Source organism: Megascapheus bottae, chromosome 2 (assembly GCF_031878675.1).
Source record: "Megascapheus bottae isolate mThoBot1 chromosome 2, mThoBot2.hap1, whole genome shotgun sequence".
NCBI lineage: Eukaryota > Metazoa > Chordata > Mammalia > Rodentia > Geomyidae > Megascapheus > Megascapheus bottae.
Genome location: NC_143510.1, coordinates 28,337,829 through 28,355,103, shown reverse-complemented (window position 1 = coordinate 28,355,103; position 17,275 = coordinate 28,337,829). Strand labels below are relative to the sequence as shown.

Here is a 17,275-nt window from a genome sequence, read left to right as displayed (position 1 = left end):
TTTTTTCCCCCCCCACAGGTCATTCTTGAAACCTTCTTCAGTTCAGCACATCCAAGGCTTCCTACAAAATGGGTTTTTTCATGTCCCCCATAGAAGGGATCAGAAACATCTCACTCAAAGCGAGGAAGTTCATTTTTCTTAGGCTTGAGCAGCCTTTAAATAAAGAATACAGACCCAAGCATTGATTCTGATCTTTCACTATTGGTTCACATTGCCAAAGCACAAAAAAAATCAAAGCATGGAGAAGTTACATAACTTGCACAAAGTATACAATAAAGGAATAATAGAAGCTGGATGCTGGTGGCTCATGCCTATAATCCTCACTATTCAGAAGGCTAAGATCTGAGGATCATGGTTCGAAGCCAGCCCAGGCAACTAGAAAACCAGAAGTGGCACTGTGGCTTCAGAGGTAGGGTGGTAGCCTTTACTTGCTAGCAGAGGGACCTGGTACTTGCCACAGGGTAGGGGCCATAATGAGGAGCTGTGCTTTCACCAGCTCTGGGAGGGCAGTTGTGAATGATCGTAATGCCTATAGAACACATACCTGGGCTCTCCTATTCCACCCACTTTCTGAGCCCTAATGCCAGAGGATGGAGTAAGCAGGAACAGAGTGAGGATGTGTTCCCTTGAACCTCAGTCTATTTATGCATGAGGATTTTATTAGTCCTGTTTATTTTTTATTCTGATAAGGAGAACAGCATCTTAAATGTCTTCCAACTGTCAATCCATAGACCAGAAAGATTCCTCCAGAGACAATGAAAGCAATATGGCCCATTTTGGTGGTTTTTTTTTAATGTTGAAAAGTACATTTTGTTCTCATTTTTCTCCATCTGTTGATTGTCAAAACTTAACTCCATAACAAGGGAATTAGGTCTCTCCATAAAGTCCGGTGCTTGAGACAGGGTTGGGAAGCTTTGCCAGCCACCTTTGCCAGAGATACTCTATCAGTGTTGATTGTTGATGGGCTAAGGGAGAGAGCTCCCTTCACGGCATCTGGCAAGACAGAGGAGGAAAACAAACAAACAAACAAAAAATACAGCATGCTGCCTTTCCTGGCACCTGGCACTCAGAGCCTATCCTGCTGGCAGCCCCTAGTATCACATTTGGGCAAAGAGGCTGGAAGCACATTGGCCAAGGGGCCAAGATCTAACATCTCTCTTTTCTGTTGCCATCTCATTTCTGTCTCCGTCTCTGTCTCTCTCTCTTTCAGATAGATAGATAGATAGTTAGATAGATAGATAGACAGATAGATGCATACATACATACATACATACATATATAAGTACATAGATTGATAGAAAAACATGTAACTAAGTCTATCTACATGGATATATATAGATGCATAGACAGATGTATCTAGATAGAAATATATCTCTATATGCATATATATCACTCACATAAATATATTTATTTATTAATTTATGTACTGTGCAGGAAGTGATGGTGGGTACTAGTATACCATAGCATCACCAAATGGCCTGTCAGGTAAACATTCAAATTTCTTCTCTTTCTACATGTATTAAATAAAGATTTTTTTCCCTACAAATGGCCTTTGACTATTTTTGTCCAGATGCTTCCTCCAGCAACAGACGCCAGAGCAGTAGCCCTGAAGGTCCCAGGCTAAGCAGAATTACCTTTTTAGTATACAACCAAGAGAGTCTTGATTTTGCCTCCTGGACATTGGATTGCCTAGTTGCTTTTAGCTGGTGCTTTGAAGCTCTAAAATGAGAAAGACTTGAGAAAGACTGAGTTCCTGCCTTGGCTGAAGAGTGGCTGAGCCATGCCATTTTTCTCTGCTATCTGTTAGAGCAGAAGGGCCCATGCCCTTCTATGTAAGGGTTATCCTCAGGGACCCCCAAAACACAGCTTTGCATTTCTCTGGCATATCTTGACCATATCCAAGAGAGTTTATATATTCTACTTTAGTTATCAGTCTATCCCATTTTAAATAGTTAGAAGTGGGGACTTAATTTTTTATTTGTTTTTCTCTTCTTCATAGGTCTGACCATTTCCTCCCCAGGTACCAAAGCGCTTGAAGGGGAAGGTAGGGGGCACTGTCAGGAACAGAACTGCTCCATATCCTGTCACCTTTCTTTCTGGCCTTCAAAAATTTCCCAGAGAAGCCTAAGCCGGCATTCTCTTACAAGAATAAAGGTTAGGGAACATCTGCTGAATGATTGCGAATAAATTATTTTTCAGACTATAAGATAGCCTCGTCTGGGATTTTGGAACATGAATTTATAGATCAACTTCTGTTTAAACACTGGCTGTCTTTTGGCCCATGATCGCACCTTCATCGTTCCTCCCTCTCCCACAAGGCTGTTTTGTTATGTGGATAACAGCCAATTAGAAATCTATTCCATTAACTCCTTGCACTCTGTGCTTCTACTATTGAAAAGAGGGAATAAAGCAGATATTAGAGGTTATTTTATGAGCCTGTGGTTCTTTAAGGCTAGGCCTGAGCAGGCTAGGCTGACACTTGGAGAAAAAAATAATTCTAATATCTCATGTCCCGGGAAGCATGATTCCAAATGGAAATTTCCAGCTCTGAAATTTTGAAGGACAGACATGACAGAGAGAAGGTTGTGGTCTCTGAACCACATGCATAATTAATTGTAACTAAGTTACAGAATAAAAAAAACAGGAGATTCATACATAATGGTTCATATAAAATGATTCATATAAAATGATTGCAAATCCTATGTCTGGCAGCAGTTAAAAATGCAGTCTCTATATTTATATATCCCTATCTATCTATCTATCTATCTATCTATCTATCTATCTATAACTTTTCTAGTACTACAGTAAAAAGCAATTCACTTTAAAAACACAGCCAAAAGACTTGAGTAGACAAATGGACACTAAACATGTAAAAAGATATTCAACATCATTAGATTAGGAGAAACAAGTGAAAACCATTAGTGGATATCATTTCATTATGATGGGTAAAATTTTTTAAAAGACAGACAATAAGAGTTATTGACCTGAATGTGGGAAAATTGGAACATCTCTGTACTGTTAGCAGAATATAAAATGGTTCAACCACTGTGGGGAAAAGTTGGTGTTTTCTTAGAAAGCTAAACATACAACTACTACAATTCCACTAATGCGTATACATCTAAAATAGTGGGAAGTTGGAATTCAAACATTGATAGTCATTCATATGCCAGTTTATTGCAATATTATTCATTATGACCAAAAAACAGAAACAACCCATGTGTTAATCAATAAATGAATGGCTAGACAAAAATCAGTGATATGTTGCTCAACCATAGAAAGAAAGGAAGTTCTGAAACATGTCAAATGAATGTGTGCCCTTGAGAAAAAAATGCTGAGTAAAAATAGACAGAGACAAAAGGATAAATATGATTCCAGTTATGTGAAATATCTAAAGTTGACAAATTCATGAAGACCAAAGAAAAATAACTGTTACCAAATGCTGTAAGTAGGAGAATGGAGAGTGTTTAATGAATTCAGAGACTTTCTTTTGAGTAATGAGAAAGTTTTAGAAAAATTATAGTAGGGATGGTTATACAACACTGAGAATGTCCCTAATATTAATGATTTGTATAAGTTACAAAAGTGGAAAATTTATTATATGTACATTCTTTAACTTAATAAAATACAATGAGGTGTGGGGTACTGGTGGATTACACCTGTAATCCTAGCTACTCAGAAGGCTGAGATCTCAGGATTTCAATCCCAAATCAGCCCAGGCAGTGAAGTTTATGAGATTCCATCTTTAATTAACCAGCACAATGCTAGAGTGGAGGCATGGCTCAAATAGTAGAGTATCAGCTATGAGCAAGAAAGCAGAGAGTTCAAGTACCTGAGTTCAAGTTCACTATCTAGACACACACACACACACACACACACACACACACACACACGCACGCAATCATATTTTTTAAAGCTGAATAAATATTTTTTGTATTTTTCTATTTTTTATTAAAGAATTTATTAACATCGATTTTTACATCCTATTTTAAATGACAAGTTTAACAAACAAGTGTTCAAGGAGGGAATAACTCCTGCAGTTTCTTCAACTAAATAACAGGATGCACTACTGCATCATCCACTTTCCAGCTTGGTGCTTAAGCCATGACAAGACTGAGCACCAAATCTCTGTCTACACTGAACCTCCATTGACACACACAAACAGATCTCTATCTTTCAGTTCTTTAAACATTCAGAGAAAGCCAAACAACTGCTCAATGATCTGAAACTAGAGGTAAGGGTCCGTGGAAGGAATGTTTTAATATGTGGTGTATGTCAGGCTCTCTGTTTGAGATCATTTCTAGCTTTACCAGTTAGCTTTGCCTCAAGTTTTACAAATCCTTATCATTGCTATGGAGGCTGAAGAAGGGAAGGGGAGCTGGGGTGATGTGCTGGTGCTAAGCAGCAGATTGGGGAATGGAACTGACATCTGCAGATCTCAAGGTCCTCCTGCCCATATTATTTTTATTTGTTGTCATTTCCTTGGAAAATGCACTCCCCTCTATTGTCATTAGGAGTGACAGTGTCAGAAGGGGGAAGAATCCCCTTGAGAGTGGCTCTGAAGTTCAAGGTCAGCCAAGGTTGTCCATGTTCCAGGTTGGAGCAAGGATGTAATCTTGCTGTGACTGTTCTGCAGCTGGAAGAAGGAAAGCCCCAGGGGATGTCTGCAAGTTGTACTGCCACAAAAGAGGCGACTTGATGGTGCCAGGCACAGTGAATAAAAAGGCAGCTGTAACCAATGAGGGAAGCCAGCAAGCTCCCAAGGCCTGGCTCCAAGTGAACAGCAGGTGCCCTGTGCTTTCCACAGGTTGCCAGATGGAATCAGCAGTAGGTTTTGCCAGCGGCTCGAACGCAGTTCCATGCACTTGTTAGCAGCGTGCTCATGAGCCTGGGCAAGCTCATTCCGTGATGGGAAATGATCTAGGGGCCCCAGAGGAGTTCTGAAGGCCAAGTCCAACCTAGTGGAAGTCGAGTGGACAATGACCAGTAGGTAGGCTGAGCAGAGCGAGAATAAAAGAGAGCAAGATAGGGTAAGGGAAGTTACATTCGATATGTGCTCTCCCAGATCACTGATCTCTGCCGCTGCTTCTTTGGAGACATCGATGAAGAAGAATCTGTTTTCCCCACATAAGCACAGGCAAGTCATGTTCCTGCATTCACCAGAGCTTTGTTCATTCTGCATTTGGGGAATGAGCACATTCCGAAAGCAGCATGAGAAGACAGGCAAGTGAGGAAGTTAGTTGATTCAGGAAAATAGATTATTACAACATGGTAACACGGTACATTCTACCTTCATTTACTCTATCACAAGAGATCTTACAGCAATTCAGAGTCTACTGTTCCCTAAGACTGCTACGGAGCATTTGTAAGGTATTTGAAAGTCATCCCTCTCTCTCCATTTATTCCCTATGATGCAGTCCAGTTTCTGGATGAAGCTGGATCAATAAACACATTCCTACTGTCTATTGAGACTTTCTGTTTCCCAATTAGAAGAGAGGAACAAAACATGCCATTTTTATTACACGGAGGCAGCAGTCAATTTTGGCTCAATGCTGAATAGGAAATGCTGATTTTTCAGATGTTTGTGTAACAGAAACAACAAAGCAGCCACTTGGAAGGCAATGAGATTTTTCTCAGCCAAACTGCACACAACTGGGCTGTTTCATCAGCACAAAGAAGGAGGAAGGAAGCAGGAGCACGGACCCAAAGGGATGCAGTCAGCTACTTCCTCAGACCTGGGTGTGTGATCTGGTGCAGAAACCTCATAGGCAGTCTCCTGTCTCAGTTATTAAAATCCTGGCCTGGAGAAAGTACCAGATCCCCATGTGGGTGGACTCCTTACCTGTGGGAGGGGAACATGGAGGTGTATGCACTAACTTCTGGCTGGTCTTCATGAGCTTCTTCACTCAACACTGAAAATGGAAGCTCTTTGGTTACTGAATTTCTGTGTGAGAGAAAGCAAGGAGGATTTAGATTTTATAACCTGGCAAATACCTTCTAAAAGAGTTTCATAGACTTGTCTCCCTTTTGCCAAAGTTTCTTTACTATAGCTATTCGAGAGTTCCTATATCCAAACATATTAGCCCATGTGCACCACATTTCTTCCTTTAAGACTCTCCCCTCCCCAGCCCCATGTGTGGAGGAATCTCTTAGCTTCTCCAGTGTAACTTTTCTACTCATTACCCTATTCAGGGCAACAAAGAGCCCACCGATGGGTGATAAACAGATGCTATTCTTCCATGACATTGGTGATTGGCAAGATGCATGGAGATAAAGCAAAGAGGTACTTGACCCAATGTCTGATATACAGGAAACCAAAGTGATAGGGATAGAAGGAGAAAAGAGACAGAATGTAAGTAAACTACCATATGTCTTCAGCTACACAACTCTCTGGATTTAGAGATGTTTTGTGTCTCTCAAGTGTTAGGATTTCTGAAACATACTGACCTCTAAAAAGCTTTGAGGCTCTTTAAGGATAAAAAGACCCCATTAAATGAGCAGACAGGATCCCCTTCCTCCTTGGCATTGTTTTTAATCTGAGTCAACAACTTTAGGATGGTTTCTGATGGGGGAAAAAATTAACCTGAGATCAAAATGTTTTTCAAAAGAAGAAAATTGATTGAAAGGATAACTTCCCCGAGGGACTGCTGAGATGCCACATGAAGATCCTAGGACCATAACAGCCCCAGCCCACCTGCAGCGCAATTCTTCAAGTAGGAAGAGACAACGCTTTGCCTTTCTGGCTGGTTACTGGCAGACTCCACGAGCTGCCTCCCCAAGGTGGATTTGCACTGCCTGTCTGCTTGGATCATGAACTTCATTATGAGAGGAAAAGGGCTGGCTCAAGAATGCCCTTCCTGGGCCTGCTACTCATTTCAGATTGATCAGAAAAAAATCTAGCTATTGTAGTGGCACAGGCTGTCTGGCCCCATGAGATAGCAGGAAATAATGAACGCTCTATGCCCACTGAGATGCTTGCTGGTTTGTGCAGCTGGGCACTTTTTGTTCTGAATGGTAAAGTATTTAAAGGCAGGATCAAAAGGCTTACACACTGGAAACAAATGAGAAAAAGGCAGAGGAGTCTGTCCTCAGTATGTGCTCCTTGCTTCAGTTTCCCTCAGATGCCAGAAATAAGCTTTACTCAAACTGATGTTCAACAGGGGGATAAGAGAGAAGAGAAACAGAAATAATTTTCTCTCTTACATCTAAGACTTCCTTAAAAACCCTTGCCCATTGCTTACTCCTATAGCATGACTTGCTCCCAGGGTGAGTTAGGAGGAGGAGGAGGAGGAAGAGGAGGAGGAGGAGGAGGAGGAGGAGGAGGAGGAGGAGGAGGAGCAGCAGCAGCAGCAGCAGCAGCAGCAGCAGCAGCAAGGAATGGCAGATGGGTTCCATGTCATCTCCATGTTTGTCTGAGGTGACTAAAGGCTCCTTGTTCAAGATTATAGCACTAGTATATGGCAGAATGGAAATCAAACACCTATCCAGACAGGTGGACAATGGTTGGAGAGGATCTAACACACTCCACAATGATTTTTCCAAAGGGCAACTTGACAATAGTTTTAGGCAGTTCTCAAAAATTGGAAAGAAAAAAAACTTCAAGACAGCAGTTCTAATTTGGAAATGCTCCTCAAGGAAATAATCTAATGAGGCTATCAGCCTAAGGGTGCTGATTATGATGATGTTTATAATTAGAAGCCATGGTACATGTCTTGGTATTGATTAGTGAGAATCACTATGTCTTTCTTAGGAATGATATGACTCCCTATTTACTCACCTGGAAATAAATATGGGAAAATAAGCAGACCGACCTACTGAATGTCTCATGAGATCTGATTTTGTGGAGAAGAAGAAAGATGCCTATTTATCATTTATATTGAATAAATCTGGAAGCCTAGACATGCTGATGGGTTTTTTTTAAGTAGTGATTATTTCTAGATAAAATAACAGTTGGTTTTCTTTTTCCCTTTCTACTTTCTCCTTTTAACTGTTCTAAAATACACATAACAAAAAATGACAATCTTTACCATTTCAAATTGTACAGTTCAGAAAGATTGAACTATTGGTCACATTTCTGTGAAGTTCTTTACATAGCTGCACACCAGTCTGCTAAAATCTTTTCATAGTAGAAAACTGAAACAAGCTACTACCTACCAAGCAAGCACCCATGTCTGTTTCCATCTTTTTCTTCTCTCACTTTCTCTCTCCTCTGGTCCCTTGCAATTATCTTTCTTCTACATTTACCTACCCTGTATTCTTCACAGAAGTAGAATTCATGAATTACTCATCTTTTTGTAACTAATTTATTACACTTCATATGAAATACTCAAAGGTCGCATACATACTAGCATGGATCAGAATACCTTTCTGTTTAAAGTCTGAGTAATATTCAGTTAGAAAGCTACAATTTTTGTTTATCTATTCATCCATTCATGGACATCTGCATGGCTTCTCACCATTTGGCTAAAGTGAATTATTATTTATATTCTCTTGGCTTTCTTGTATTCTGCAGGAAATAGTTCACATTTTTATGTGAAATCTGGAGTGGAAGTGTACACAGAGTGTGAAAATCTTTAAAAAGAAAGAGCAGTGAGGTATTTTATAGAAATACTATACACTAACAGCTTAGAGATCAACTGGAAAAAAATGCACACCTGGATTTCAATTTCCATACTACCGTACACAAGTTATGTAACTGTAGAAAAATCATTTAACCTCTTAAAATTGATTTCCTCCTGTAAAATACCCCAGATTCTGACAAGCGTTTTCATGGACTGATAAGGAACAAAGACCATGTCAGAGTCGTGGTCAGCACTCTAATTAGTAAGGTAGGGAAGCCACTAGTGCTATTTAGCTCTTCTTGTACTCAGATACCCTCCTGTTTGGCCCAGAGGCTTTTCCCATGCTATTCTCCCTGCTTTCAATTTTTTCCCTCACCAGGTCCAAGAAATAAGCCTTGCTTTCACACTGCTGTTGAATTCCATGGATATTGTGGCCTCCTGACTGTGTCTGCCCTACCCCCATGAAAGATGTTCCTAATAAAATTCACAGCTAACTTTCTCCTGTCCCTGTACTTCCGGCCCCACCTCTCTGACTATAATTGGCATCCAGAACTTCACTTAGAAGTAATGTTTCCAAGTGAGTGCATGAAGAAATAAAGCCTTAGGTAAATGAAAACTGATCCTAATTCTTCATACAGGTATCTGGCCTCTGCCTGGGCAGTCAGTGCTACTTCACACTCTTCTTCCTGTCCTCCTTTGTCTCTCCATCTCACACATCCCATCTCTGCACTCCATTCACTCTGTCTGTCAATTTTCAGATTGGGGCCTGTAGGGGAGGCAAGAGGGAAGAGGGCTATCACTCTTGCCCTGCTAGGGAGAAAGCAGTGCTCACCTGAAATTGCACAATTCGTCCTATGGGTGCAGCAGGCACGCTGCATGTGGAGAAATTACACCTCCAAGCTGCCAGAATATGTTCAAACAGCCAAGAGCAGAAGTTGGCCCAACTGGGACAGAGCCACAGAATGGCAAATATGCACAATGAGCTTGCCAGCAAAGTGTTTCCATTTTTCAGAGGAACGCCCAAGAATTTCTGCCCATCTGTGGGTTGATTCTTCTCTTTTGGTTTGAGAGGTTAATTCTCTTCTGGTTTCAGAGGTAATTGTTATTTCCAACAGTAAAACTAGGCAAGGAGAGCTAGAGCCTGGAATCATTTACACATGTGATTCCTTTTCTGCATTACAGACCTTTAGCCAGCCAGCTCATGACTCAACCTGACTTGGACAAATAGCAGAGCACTTCCTTTTTTGGTTTTAGTTTATCAAAAATCAAACATAGGTATTTTTTTCCAAGTTTATGTTTATCCAATCTCTGAGGCTTTGAGATATTCTTTGTGATATAAAATGACATAATAGTTGTTATGATTTTAATACAATGAATATACCAAGCAAAAGTTCCAAAATAAGAAGGAGGGCATTTTTTGGGGGGGGGTGGAGAATGAGTGTAAGCAGTGGAATTATCCAAAAGCCATTTATTACTTTTAGACTCCGATAGCCAGATAATACTAAATAATATAAGAGCTTTCTATATGTTTACTGAGTACTTAGCTAAGCCTTTGCCCTTACCAACTGCTTGATTTCTCATCTAACCCAATATATATGGTACCACTGACTTCCCTCTACATAAATGAAACGCAGAGGCACAGACTGGCAAGGAAGGATGTCGATGTTTCAAGTTAGTAAGCATCAGGGCAAGGACTTACTATTCAAATTATAGAGCACATAGATATTATGTTCTTAGTACCCTCTACCCCTACAAACCAGCAACAGTTTATGCCAAAATCTCTGCTTAAAATCACTCTCATACACCATCTTCATTTATCCTCTGTGGTCACCCTCTCCTCTGGGGTTCTACCCTGGCAGCACAGCTCACTCTGTACCATAACAGCCTCTTTTTCTCTTTGCCTTTCTCCTCTAACCTCCACCAGTGTGCCAATTACTAGCCAGAGGACAACTTCCTTGAGAACAGGACCTGTGGGCCTTCATGTATTTCCAAAATGAATAGAAAAAAAAAACAGAGTCCTTGTTGCCAGCTGGAAGCCAGTTCATCCCAGACTGCATCTGGATAGCCTTCATGCCTTTGCAAGTGCTACTCAGTCTCTCCAGATCAGACCCAATGGCTCAATTCCTCAATTCATTCTAATCCTATCACCTCCACAGGGAGACCTCTCCTGATCCTCTGCTGCAAACAGCTTCCTCTTCCAGCCTTTGGTCACTTTCTCTTCCTTGCCTGGTACTCATCACCCATGCACTTGTAGTCTATGCTTATTCATTCTTGTGCATTGTTTCCAGCCTCAAATGGATTTCTCAGCTCACCAAGAGCAGTGACTATGTCTGACTTTCTGTATGCTACATTTAGTCATAGCTGAATGTACAAGGCTGGCTAAGCAGACATTCTAAAAATCCTAAAACCTCCCAGTTCTGAAACAGTTCTGGTTGGAAACATTTTAGACAAAGGATCTAAAACCTGTAGTGGCAAATTAGCAGTCTTCAGCTGTGTTTTGTCTGATATACTCAATCTTGGCTTCCTTTGTAGGCTTTAGGCCAGTACTGGGGCTTGAACTCAGGGTTTCATGTTCTTGCTTTAACTTTTTCTACTCAAGGCTGGCACTCCACCACTTGAGCCCCACCTACACTTCCAGCTCTCATGTTAGTTAATGGGAGAAAAGAGCCTCTCAAATTTTCTGCCCAGGCTGGCTTCCTCAGATCTTAGCCTTCTGAGTTGCTAGGATTACAAGCATGTGCCTGCAATAGTTACTATTTCTTTAAGAGGATTAGTGGCCCCTTCTAGTGAGGCCAAGTACATCTGTTTTATTAAAGTCTATTCCTACCCCCATTGCCTCTCATTCTGTTCTGCTTTACTACAGATACTTACTGGCTATCATCCACTGGCCTAAAGGCAAAATCTGTCCTCCAAATTAAAGAGTTAACCTTCTTTAGAATTCCAGGGTAACTGGACATTGCCTGACTGCTTAAGGAAATGAAACCCAGAACTTTCCAATACTGAATATGATTTCTCCTGTACATAGCCAGCATGCTGGTTTTTGAACTAAATGTTTCTTATATAATTACCTCATTTGCTCTGAAAGAAATGAAGGTCCTTGGATGGGATTCTGTTTTTTCCCTTCTCTCTAAGTGTTTCATATGTCAACCCTCCAATGCTAAAAGAATCTGAAGATTAAGTCACAGAATTTGGAACCTAGCTATTATGATAGTTTAGCTATGTTTTCTCCCTCTAAATAGTAATTTTGAAATCTAATCCCCAGTGTACAGTGATAAGCGTGTAAAACTAAATCCTACTATGGTATTTAAAGGAAAGCACGACATTTAAAGGTCTTTGGAAAGTAATTAGGATTAGATAAGAGCACCAGGAAGGTTTTCTGTGATTGAATACTAGAAGCTCTAAAAGGGGAGGGAGCCAAGAACATACACACATGCTCCCTCTATCTGGCCTTATGTGTCTTCCACCAACCAGAGAATCTGTCAACAAGAAGGCCTGAACACGTAAGGCTTTTTGCCCATGAACGTCTACAAATATAAACAATAGTAAACCTGTTCTCTTTCAAGTTCATGAGACCTGTGGTATTTTTGTATATGGAAACAGAAAATGGACTTACACAACTATCTTGCATAGAGACCAGCAGAAGTATGTGGTAAATTTCTGCTGATAACCCGAACGTGCAAGGACTGCAGAAGAAGTTCATCAGGGAGATATAAACTGATGGGACTCCATCAAAGGATCAGAGTCCTATAGACTAAGGCTGAATTCAAAAGGGCATACATATATTTTTGTAGGTATAAATAGTATACTACGTGTAATAAAATAGTAGGCATACATACTATTTTTGCAGAAAAATGTAAACAATGACATACATTTAAAAAATAAGCTAAAATTACGGTTCTCTTGAAAAATATATCATGTAAAAGCTCTTTCATACCCTTCTTCCTGCATGTGTTATAGGATCACTCATATTTCCACCTTGGATTACAACAATCCCCAGGCCCTGGAGTTGTAAGCTCCATTCCATCCCTTCACAGCGTCTGTGGAAATCTTGGCCCTTGTTCATTGCAACCTCACACCCTTTGAATGAAGCCATCACCTCACTGAGTGTTAGTCATTTGGTTGAGATCTGTGTGATGTCATCTGTTTGGCTGGTGTAGACACAGCCTATGGTCTTCCAGCTACATCTCAGGAGGGGAACAAACTAACACTATTCTGATCTTATACACATATACATTTGGATGGATGGATGGATGGATGGATGGATGGATGGATGGATGGATGGATAGATGGATGGATGGATGGATATAAGGGTTAGGAACCTTGAGATGTGGCTTATGAAACTTGACCTCTTTCAAAAATAATGGAAATCACTTTAAAGATCACATTGAAAGGTCAGTCCCACAGAGGGTGGTTGAGGACTATAAGTAGATTAACTCACATCCCTAGACAGACATGGCAGTTGGACTGAGAGAGTGCTGGGTGATGGAAGAAGTCAAATCAAATAAATGACAACCTGTCAAAACCAAAAATGAGTGGCTGTTAACAGGAAACACTTCTCCGTGGGAAGATGAAAACATGTGAAAAGCACAGTGGTCAACAGAAAGCACATGAAATATCATTCATAGGGTAGCACAAGTATTTCTGTCTTTATGTACAGGTTAGATTGCTTAGAGATTATACTCAGGTGCTGCATGTTAGTGTACAGTCAATATCAGGCTGCATATATAATGCTGGTCCCATATATTTGCAATGGAGTTCACAGTCCCTGTTGCCTAGAAAAGTTGTAGTCATTGAATGCCCTAGAACATGGCATTTCTCATATGTATGCTATTGCAAACAGGCCTACTCTGCTGATAGCATTTAAAAGTACAGCACTTGGCCGGGAGTTTGGCCTAGAGATAGAATGCCTGCCTAGCATACACGAAGACCCAACTTGGACTCCTCAGTACCATATACATAGAAAAAAACCGGAAGTGGTGCTAAGGCTCAAGTAATAGAGCTCTAGCCTTGAGAAAGTCCAAGGATAGTGCTTAGGCCCTGAGCTCAAGTCCAGGACTGGTAAAAAAAAAAAGAAAAAGTACAACACACGAAAATAACCTACAACACACTATAATTGTTGGTGATGATGACAAGTGACTGCTACTGATTTATGATCTTATTATGTCACACTTCATGTAATGAATATACGTACCTACCTATATGAGAATATATAATATGGATTAATGTACGCATTATAGAAAACACAGAAACATATGTATGTGTGCATGTGTTTCTGTTTACTGTAATCAGTATGCTGTTATACCAACAGCAGCCTCGTATATCTTGTGTTTACTGCATCTTTCCATGCCAACTGACCATCCTGTACCATCTAGAAGTATGTAAATATACTCCAGGTTGATTGCACCATGTCAAAACCAGCTAAGGACAAAGGACATGTTCTCAGAATGTATCTCCATTGTTAAGTGACACCTGACTAGATTCCATTTCATGGATCTGGGGTGTTGTAGCACTTTATGGCTAAAACAGGACTCTGGAGTCTATCTGACACAGCTTCCACCTCCTACTACTTCAGAACAGAGGAGCTGAGACTTGGAGAGAAAGTCTATCCTCCATTTGGACCTGGAGTTCTTAAAGTAATTTTTAGAATAGAATTAAAAACTCTACAGACAAGAATAGGTAAGTGACTTGGAGACCTTGTTAAAATACAAATCCTGATTCAGTAGATAAGGGGTAGAACCTGAGGTTATGCATTTTACGTAAGTTCCCAGCAAATGGAAGGTCTGCTGCTCTAAAGACCATACTTCAGATGCTTGAAAGGCAGTGAAAATTTACTTTAAATGTAGCAATGTCAGAGGTAACTTTAAAACTAACTCCTTCTGGATCAGGGATATATAGACCTTGAAAATACTTAGGACTTATTTCTGGATTGATGAAGCTTTTTTAAAAAAAAAATCACCCCTAAAATGGTGATTTTAAATGATACAAGAAAAAAGTCAAACGTTGCCATTTTCCTACAAGTGTTTTCTATAAAATCTCTGACTACATCAACCTCTCCTCTGGAATATTGGGGGAGGATGACAGCAAGAGTAAGATGAAATGAAAATAACTTTGCTACAATGGCCTCTTCTCATTCCCTGTCATGTGGCCTTAAAACTCCAAATCCAGGATCTGTGCTGACAGGGAAATAGCTGGAACTCCCTGCCAATGTGACCCAGTGATCGAGTGAATGGTCATACGGAAGATGCATGTTTATAGCAAGAAACACAGAAGTGGGATAGCCTACCAGACAATCAGAAGTCACACTGGTCTTACCTGAAATGATGGCTCTTAAATTTCACATCTGATTATCAGCCCCTGATATCATAAAGAAAAAAAGCAACCAAAAAGGTAGCACCTACTTACTCTATTCTTTCTGGAGTAAGCCTGTACACACATACACTGCAAATTTCAATAACTTGCTTATTTCAATAACATCAGCTGATGGTGGTATCTCTGGGTCATTTAGGTTGAGCCCATAAACAAACTATCTGCTTGACACCTGAGCCAGAGAAGCAATGGTCACAGAACAGGGTTTCTCCACCTTGACAGATTCCATATTCTTGTTTGAGAGGAGAAGTGGCATCCCTCATTTCTGTCACACCTCATGATAATTAAAATACCTCCAGAAATGGGAAATAGATGAATGTCCCAATGGGTTAGGGCTGGGCAGACTGCCCCTGGTTGCAAAGTTCTGGATTCTAAGTGAACCACAAGGATTCCCTGAGCCCATGACTTACCCCTGAGATGTCAATGTTCTCATCCTCACAAAGTTGAGGTGACTAAATGGAAACGATGATAATGCAACTGCAACCTTGTAAGTTGGGTCCTTGTGAAAAAGATATAAATTCATAGAGTTCTCAAAAGAGGGACATGGCAGAGGAAGGGCCAAAGAGATACCTGCTGGGCTGCCCTGCCCTATCAATAAACATACTATGGACTCATTTTGCAAACTGCAAAACTTATGGGGAGGGGATGCCAGTTGGCCAATTTGCAAATCTCAACAAATAAGTACCCTGAGTTCTCTGTTTTTCTTGTCTAAGTGCATGGCAAGTGACCAGCATAGAAAATGTATCAACCTACAAGTTGAAAAGATACAGTGAAGAAGATGGTAGAGAAGAGAGGAAACTGAATTCCCACAGGGTGAATATGTGAGAGATTCTTTTCATACCCAAGAATTGTATATTACATTTCCTTAGACATATGGTGGAATAACTCTTCAGGCACAAGCTCCAATCACCAATATCACTCCTTTAAATCCCTCCCAGTTCCACTCCACATCTGTCTCTCTGTTTATCTATGTGCCTCTCACTTTCACACACACACACACACACACACACACACACACACACACACACACACACACACACACGTATGCATGCACATACACTGAGGAGAAACAACAAGAGGAGGAGATTTAGATGTATATTTTGCTGTGGCAAATATATCATTGACCTAAGAAGCCAAGATAAATTTTTATGGGCTTTAGAACTCCCAACTGGAAAAGATTTGGTGATCATTTATTTGTTTTTCATGGATTCTTTTCCATCCTGCCTCTACAACCTGTAAGGGACAGAAGACATAGGGTTGTTAGTTTGTAGAGTAGATTTGTACCTACCAGACTGCCCTGGTGTCAGCAACCAACCTACAAGAAGCAACTTAGCAACTTTTACTGCTGCATTCCTACCAAGAAGCCATATTCCCTATGTCCCCTGAGCAGTGGGGAGCATGGTTGACTGTGCATGCTGCGATACTCACAGGCAGCTCACTGTGGATAGGCACGGTGAGAGATGGAATGGCAAACACCACCCTGGCAGCCTTTCCATCACTGAGAAAGACAGAAAGCCTAGGGGCTCTCAGGGGAGCCTGGGAAAATCAACACAATGCCTGAATATGTTTTCTGGATGGGCAGAATAAAAAGAAGGAAAAGCAAAGAAAAGAAAAATGGTCTAAAGAAGATAATGACCCAAGAAACTATATCAGCACAATACATAAGAGTTTGCCAACCTGTGATTGCAGGTTGAAGGTTAGGCAAATTCTTATACATAACAAACAAGCAATTTAAATGACTCTTGGACAAGTCTCAGAGGCATCATTTAAAGCAGTACCTCGAATTATTTTGCAGCAGTTGCCATGCCAACAGGAGGATTGAATTCCAAAGGGTAAATGGACACTCCACCCCCACACTGCCTGGCACTGATTCTGCAACTCTGCTGGGTTTCTCACTGTTCCTGTCACCCCTCTGCCTAGAAGCTTTCCAGATTTATTTCTGGGGCATCACCTTCTGTGCACTGAATCTCTCCCACTCTCTCTTTTGAACATTCTGTTTACACCCCTTACACTTTGGGGTTAGACCAGAAACCTCTCATCCCCAGCATGGCAGGAAATATTTTAGTCAATCCTGAGTCTAGCACAATGTCTTAAATACAGAAGCTGGCATGAAAAGCTCAATTGGTGAGTGCTAACAAATAAAAATAAAAATAAAAATAAAACTCAGATACCACATTTGCCACAGAGGAGGGATTTCAAGGTGTTATTGTTTGAAGCAACCTGCAAAGCATGAAAGAGAATGCCTCTTTGCACTAGAGTACATGCTTCATAAATATTTGTTGATCAGATAAACACAGGAATAAGTAAACAAAGGCTTGTCAGATAATGTTTCTCTGGTTTTTGTTTTTTGT

The 17,275-nt window shown here is 40.6% G+C and overlaps 1 long non-coding RNA gene across 1 annotated transcript; it reads right to left on the bottom strand.

The window, feature by feature from the left end:
• Window positions 1–788: 788 nt before the first annotated feature.
• On the bottom strand, window positions 789–11,711 carry LOC150066626 (uncharacterized). The gene is made up of 3 exons (XR_016539221.1): window positions 11,627–11,711; window positions 5,840–5,941; window positions 789–993 (listed from the first exon to the last, which is right to left on the bottom strand). It is a non-coding gene; the product is annotated as an uncharacterized LOC150066626 (long non-coding RNA).
• Window positions 11,712–17,275: the final 5,564 nt, after the last annotated feature.